The sequence below is a fragment of the Podarcis liolepis genome, assembly GCF_965112155.1.
Source record: "Podarcis liolepis genome assembly, chromosome: 13".
Classification (NCBI taxonomy): domain Eukaryota; kingdom Metazoa; phylum Chordata; class Lepidosauria; order Squamata; family Lacertidae; genus Podarcis; species Podarcis liolepis.
This window is the reverse complement of record NC_139573.1, coordinates 13,940,767-13,947,211: the sequence shown is the minus strand read 5'-3', so window position 1 is coordinate 13,947,211 and position 6,445 is coordinate 13,940,767. Positions and strand designations below refer to the sequence as shown.

Sequence of the window (6,445 nt, the reverse complement as noted above, 5' to 3'; positions counted from 1 at the left end):
TTCTGAACACAAAGGCAACTGTTTGTTCTATGCAGAAACTATGTTTTCTCTTTTCTGAGTTAAAAGTGTCTTGTTTAAATGGTAGTTTATTTTCCCAAAACGACGCAATCTGGGAGTATCCAAAATCAGACTCAAATTATAGCCCTGTTAATTATCAAGCAGGAATGTAGTTATTCACCCAATGCTTAGAATTCCCTCTGGAATTGCTGAAGAAAATGTGTTTGTCACCTATTCAGAACTGTTATTTTAGATAATAAAAGACCAGTGGTGTATTGATGAAGTTAGAAGTTAGAAGCTCATTAAAGAAGACCTTGTAACCAATTGGGTTTCCAAAATATGTAGTCTGCATCTTGGAATTGGGGTCCCTTCCAGCTCTATGAGTCTAGGTTACATGAACCACTGCTTCCCTTAATAACAGTACTGTGTAAGAGGAAAGTTCAAGGAGAAGAGCTACATGGTCTGCTCTATGAGCTATGGGGGACTGTTTGTTGGGTTGAGGCAAAATGAATACAAGGGGATTCAGTCCAGCTATTATATGCTACATCAAATACACTTGGTCATGCTTTATTTCTTTCTTATGATAAGCTGTCCCCTGCTGTTTAACTCTGGCCTCACCAAAATGATATAACATTTGGGGAAGAAGATACAGCCTAGTAACCCAAAACTAGAGGCCACAATAGAAAAGATCTCCGCAGTGACCATGTACTCTCCCTTGGTACTCAGGTAGGTAGGAACAAAGGACAGCCACACACTGCAAAAGACCAACCTGCTGAAGGTGATGAACTTGGCTTCATTAAAACTGCCTGGTAACTTCCTAGCTAGGAAAGCCACAGTGAAACTGACCATGGCCAGCATTCCTATGAAGCCTAGGACACAGTAGAACATGGTGACTGATCCTTCGTTACATTCCAGTACAATTTCTTTAGTCATTGAGTGCTTGTCTAAATCAGGGAGTGGGGGAGCAACTACAAATCATCATTTGAATGAGGAAACTGAAAAGAACAATGGAGATGGCCAGATTTTCCCCCACCCATCTCCTCATTCTGGAGCCTGGCTTGGTAGCCATGAAAGCTAGAACCACTATAGTTGTTTCTGCTAAGATGCAAGACACTGCCTCTGAGAATATCATTCCAAAAGCAGTTTGTCGAATGAGACAGGTTATTTTTGTGGGCTGGCCAATGAATAGCAAAGGACAGAGGAAGGAGAGAATGAGGGCTATAAGGAGAACATAGGTGAGGGTCCGATTGTTGGCTTTGACTATGGGAGTTTCTTTGTGCTTGATGAATATTCTAAGCACCAAAGCTGTAATGAAGGTCAATAAAAGAGCAAAAGTGACCAAACTGATCCCCAGAGGCTCATTGTAAGTCAGGAAGCTTATTTCTTTTGGAAGACATATATCCTGGCCAATGTTTGGATACTGATCTTCTGAACATTGAAAACAATCATCCATGTCTGAAATCAAATATGCAAAATAAAGATAAAATGGTATTTAAGTATGGCTTTCTGTTCCTGAATGAGGGTAGTGAACTTGAAATATCAAAAGTGGGCATATAATTTGGATTTAAAAATTGGCTTCCAGGTGGAAAAATCAAAATTGGAAACAGAACTGTTAGACTCCAAAACTAAGAATTTGTCAAGAATGTATAATTTGCTGTTGAAATGGAATACTCAGTATGAAACGGTGAAATCTGTTGTGATTAAATGGGCACAAGATGTTGGACATAACATTATGATGGCTGACTGGGAACAGTTATGGACCACAGGTATGAAGTTCACGGCATGTAATGCCTTAAGAGAGAATATAATGAAAATGATATACAGGTGGTACATGACACCAGTCAAGCTTGCGAAAATTTATCACTTGCCCGATAATAAATGCTGGAAATGTAAAGAGATGGAAGGTACAGTCTTTTTTTTTTTTTGCATTTTAAAATTTTTTTTATTAATCTTTCCATATATATACATTAAATCCGTGTTTCATACATCTCATTCTTTTGGACTTCCTTCAACGTCCTTGACATTCATTCGTATTTATCTCTTTATAACGCATTCCAGTCTTTCGTACTGCCATTAGTACCATCTTTCAAACATTATTTTCCATAAGCAATACTTCTTTGTATTTTACAGTGCCTCTTTAAATCCTGCTAGTGTTGTGTTTACTAAACATTTGTTCTCCAGATAGTCCGCAAATTTTCCCCAGTCATCTATAAATTTTTGGTCCTTCATATATCTAATTTTTCCTGTTAATTTATCTAACTCCGCATATTCCGTCAATTTTAATCTCCACTCTGTTAACGTTGGGCTTTCTTCCTGCTTCCACTTCTGCGCCACCACGATTCTAGCTGCTGTTACCGCATATTGGAAGATTTTACAATCCTTTCTTTTAATATCTTTCCCAACCATACCTAAAAGAAAAGCCTCTGGCTTCTTTACAAATGTGTAGCTTAGTATCTTTTTAATTTCATTATAGACTTCATCCCAGAAGCTTTTAACCTTCCCACATTCCCACCATTGGTGATAGAACGTCCCTTCTTTTTGTCTACATTTCCAACATTTGTTTTCTATTTTATACATCTTGGCTAGTTTAACGGGTGTTATATACCACCTATATAGCATTTTTAACATATTCTCCCTTAGCAATACACATGCTGTAAATTTTATATTCACTCTCCACAATTTTTCCCACTTCTCCAATTGAATATCATATCCGAGGTCCTTTGCCCACTGAGTCATCACTTTTTTAACTTTCTCATCTCTCGTGTTCCATTCTAACAGTATTTTATACATACTTGACAGATTTTTCCGATCACAGTTTATTATCTCTCTCTGAAATTTCGATATCTTTTCATCGTAACCCCTCTCTTTCACTTCTTTTTTAAATATTTCATTTATCTGATAGTAACTCAACCAATCGTATGTATATCTTTTTACCTGGTCGTATGGTTTAATTTTCCATTTCCCTCCTTCCTTAAATACCATTTCATCGTACCTACCCCATTTTTTCCCCATGTTGACTTTCTTTACACCTATTAACTCCACTGGTGATAACCAGTGTGGGGTTTTTGGTTCTAATATGTTCTTATATCTATTCCAAACTTCTATTAAAGGTCCCTTAAAGATATGGCTGCAAAATCCCTTGTGTACTTTTATCTTATCCCTCCACAAATAGGCATGCCATCCAAATTTATTCTTATACCCTTCTAAGTCCAATAACTCCGTATCCTCCAACTTTACCCACTCTTTAATCCAGCAAAGACATGCCGCTTCGTAGTACAGTCTCATGTCTGGTAAGGCGAAGCCCCCTCTTTCAGTAGTGTCTGTTAATATCTTAAACTTAATTCTGGGCTTCTTTCCTTCCCAGACAAATCTAGAAATCACCCTTTGCCATTCTTTAAAGTTTTTTGTGCCCTTTATTATCGGAATTGTTTGGAATAGAAAAAGCATTTTGGGGAGTACCATCATTTTGACCATAGACACCCTGCCCCAGAGCGATAATTTCATCCTTGCCCAAATCTCCAGATTTTTCTTAATTTCATTCCACACCGGGATATAATTATTTTGGTATAGGTCGATATTTTTATTGGTAAGCCAGAGTCCTAAGTATTTAACCTTTTTAACTACTTCAATTCCAGTTTGTTCCTGTAGTATTTCTATCTTGTCTTGTTCTAAGTTTTTAACGATCATCTTTGTCTTATTCTTATTTAGTTTGAATCCAGCTAACTTCCCGAATTCCTCCATCTCCTCCAAAATTCCCTTTAAGCTGTTTATGGGATCTTCTACCGTTAATACCACGTCGTCAGCATATGCTTTGATTTTATATTCATTTGAACCTAATGATATTCCCATAATTTGTTTGTTTTGCCTTATTGCGTTTAGCAGAACCTCCAACACCACTATAAAGAGCAGCGGAGAGAGCGGGCAGCCCTGTCTCGTCCCTTTAGATATTTTTATATCTTCTGTTATGGCATTATTTATTATCAGCTTCGCTTTTTGTTCGGTATATATTGCTTTTATTCCATTCCAAAATTCTTGACCCACTTCCATAATTTCTAAATTCCTCAGCATGAAGTCCCAAGTGACGTTATCGAAGGCTTTCTCCGCGTCAATAAAAATCAGACTAGCTGGCTTATCAATTCTGTCCGATAAATATTCTATTATATTAATTATGCCTCTTGTATTGTTTTTTATTTGCCTTCCCGGTAGAAAACCCGCTTGGTCTTCATGCATTATCTTCACTAGTATCTTTTTAAACCTTTTTGCTAGAATTCCCGCAAAAATCTTATAATCAGTATTTAATAAGGAAATGGGTCTATAGTTTTTTACTTGGGTTGGGTCAGTATCTTGTTTTGGGATTATTGTGATAAATGCCTCCTTCCAGGTACTTGGGATCTCTTTTTCCTTTAGGGTCTTATTCATCACCTCCACTAACGGAACCATCAATATATCTTTCATTTCTTTATAGTAGCTTGCAGTAAACCCATCTGGGCCCGGAGCTTTACCTCTTTTCAGTTCCTTTATCACTTCCTCTACTTCTTCTCTGGTAATGGGGGCATTTAACATTTCTCTTTGCTCTGTCGAAATCTTCCTTACCATTTTCTCTTTTAAATATCTCTCTATTTTCCTATTGTTGTTTCTATCCTTATTCCTGTACAATTGCTCATAAAACTCCACAAATCCTCTTCTAATCCCTTTTGGTTCAGTTATCTCTTCTCCGTTTATTTGTATTTTGTTTATTGTGTTTTGTTCCTTTCTCTTTTTGACTTGCCATGCAAGCCATTTTCCTGGCTTATTAGCAAATTCAAAATTTCTCTGTCTTAATCTTTTGATGTTCCACTCAACCTCCTTGTTTATCAACATTGCAAATTGGGTTTGGAGGGATTTTATTTCCTGCAATATCCTTTCATTATTTGGTTTTTTAATTAGTTTTTGTTCACAATCCATAATCTGTCTCAAAATCTCTTTAGTTCTTTTTTCTCTATTTTTCCTTTTCCATGCATTTTGTTGGATGAGCAGGCCCCTCATAACTGCCTTACTCGCGTCCCATACCACATTTATTTTAACCCCTTTGTCTAAGTTATCTGTAAAATACTCCAATAGTTTCGTCCGAATCCTTTCCACAAATTTTTGATCATCCCAAAGATTATCATTTAATCTCCATCTGAAAGTTCGTCCTTCAACCCCTTTCATTTCCATTATTATGGGGTTATGGTCGGAGATAATTTTGGCCTGTATTTCAATTTTTGTAGTTCTTACTGTTAGTTCGTTTGATATCCAGATTTGATCTAATCTTGAGAATGATTCATTCGGTCCTGAGTGAAATGTAAATTGTTTCTCCAGGGGGTGTCTCAATCTCCATATATCTACCAAGTTATAGTTCTTCATCATTTCGAAAAATATCCTAGGTAGTTTCCCTCCTTCTGTCTTGGTTTTCCTTAATCTATCTATTTCTGTTGAGACCACCCCGTTCATATCTCCCATTATTATGATTTTTTGGTCTATGTAGTCAAATAATCTTTCTTCCAATGATCTGAAGACTTCTGTTTTATTGCCATTTGGTGCATAAACTCCCACTATTATCATCGTTTCCCCTTGCCATTTGATACGGACAGCAATCATTCTCCCTTCCTCATCCTTAAATAGCTGATGTGTTTCAATGTTATTTTTAATATATAATACTACTCCTCTTTTTTTCTTTTTATCAGAGGAGATAAACTCGTTTCCTAACCTCTTGTTGATAAGGATTTTCTTATGTTTACTGGCTACATGAGTTTCTTGAAGACATATGATATCTAAATTTTTCTTCTTCAAAATGCGTTCAATTCCATTGCGTTTTTTCTTATCATTCATTCCATTAACATTCCAATTCCATAATTTTAAAGACATAATATTTTAAGTACTACTTTGAGTTAGATGTTACTCTATGACCTTTCTGTTTCCTCTCCTTCTTCCTCCTCTTCTTCTTCTTCTAATTCTCCTCTGCTTTGTTCTGCCTCTTCACCTAATTCTAAATCCTCCCTCAGTCTAGGTCTACCTTCTGCACCCTTCTCCTCTTCCTCTCCCACTTGGAGTTCTTTATATCTTCTTGTGAATTTTCCTATTTCTTCAGGACTAGTCAGTCTTCTTTTAACACCTTTGTAAAAGAAAGAGACCCCTTCCGGAAATTCCCATCGGAAGTCAATTCTATTCTTTTTAAGTAGTTGAACTAGTGGTCTATACGGTTCCCTCCGTTTCAGCAGCCTTATGGGGATGTCTTTAAATATGATAATATAATGCCCATCGATATATAGTCTTTTTTCCCTGTTTCTTTGCAAAACCAAATTTCTCATCTCTCTATCTTTAAATGTAACTAAACAGTCCCCTGGATATTTTCTGGCTTTATTTGTTTTAATTTTCATTCTATACGCATTTATAATTGTTCTAGCCACATCCTCCTCTTCCACTTCCA

At 36.5% G+C, this 6,445-nt stretch overlaps 1 protein-coding gene across 5 annotated transcripts in view; it reads right to left on the bottom strand.

Annotated features, from left to right (window-relative positions):
- The window catches only part of LOC310691346 (extracellular calcium-sensing receptor-like), a 168,182-nt gene that overhangs the window by 106,968 nt on the left and 54,769 nt on the right, over nt 1-6,445 (bottom strand). The window lies entirely within an intron of this gene.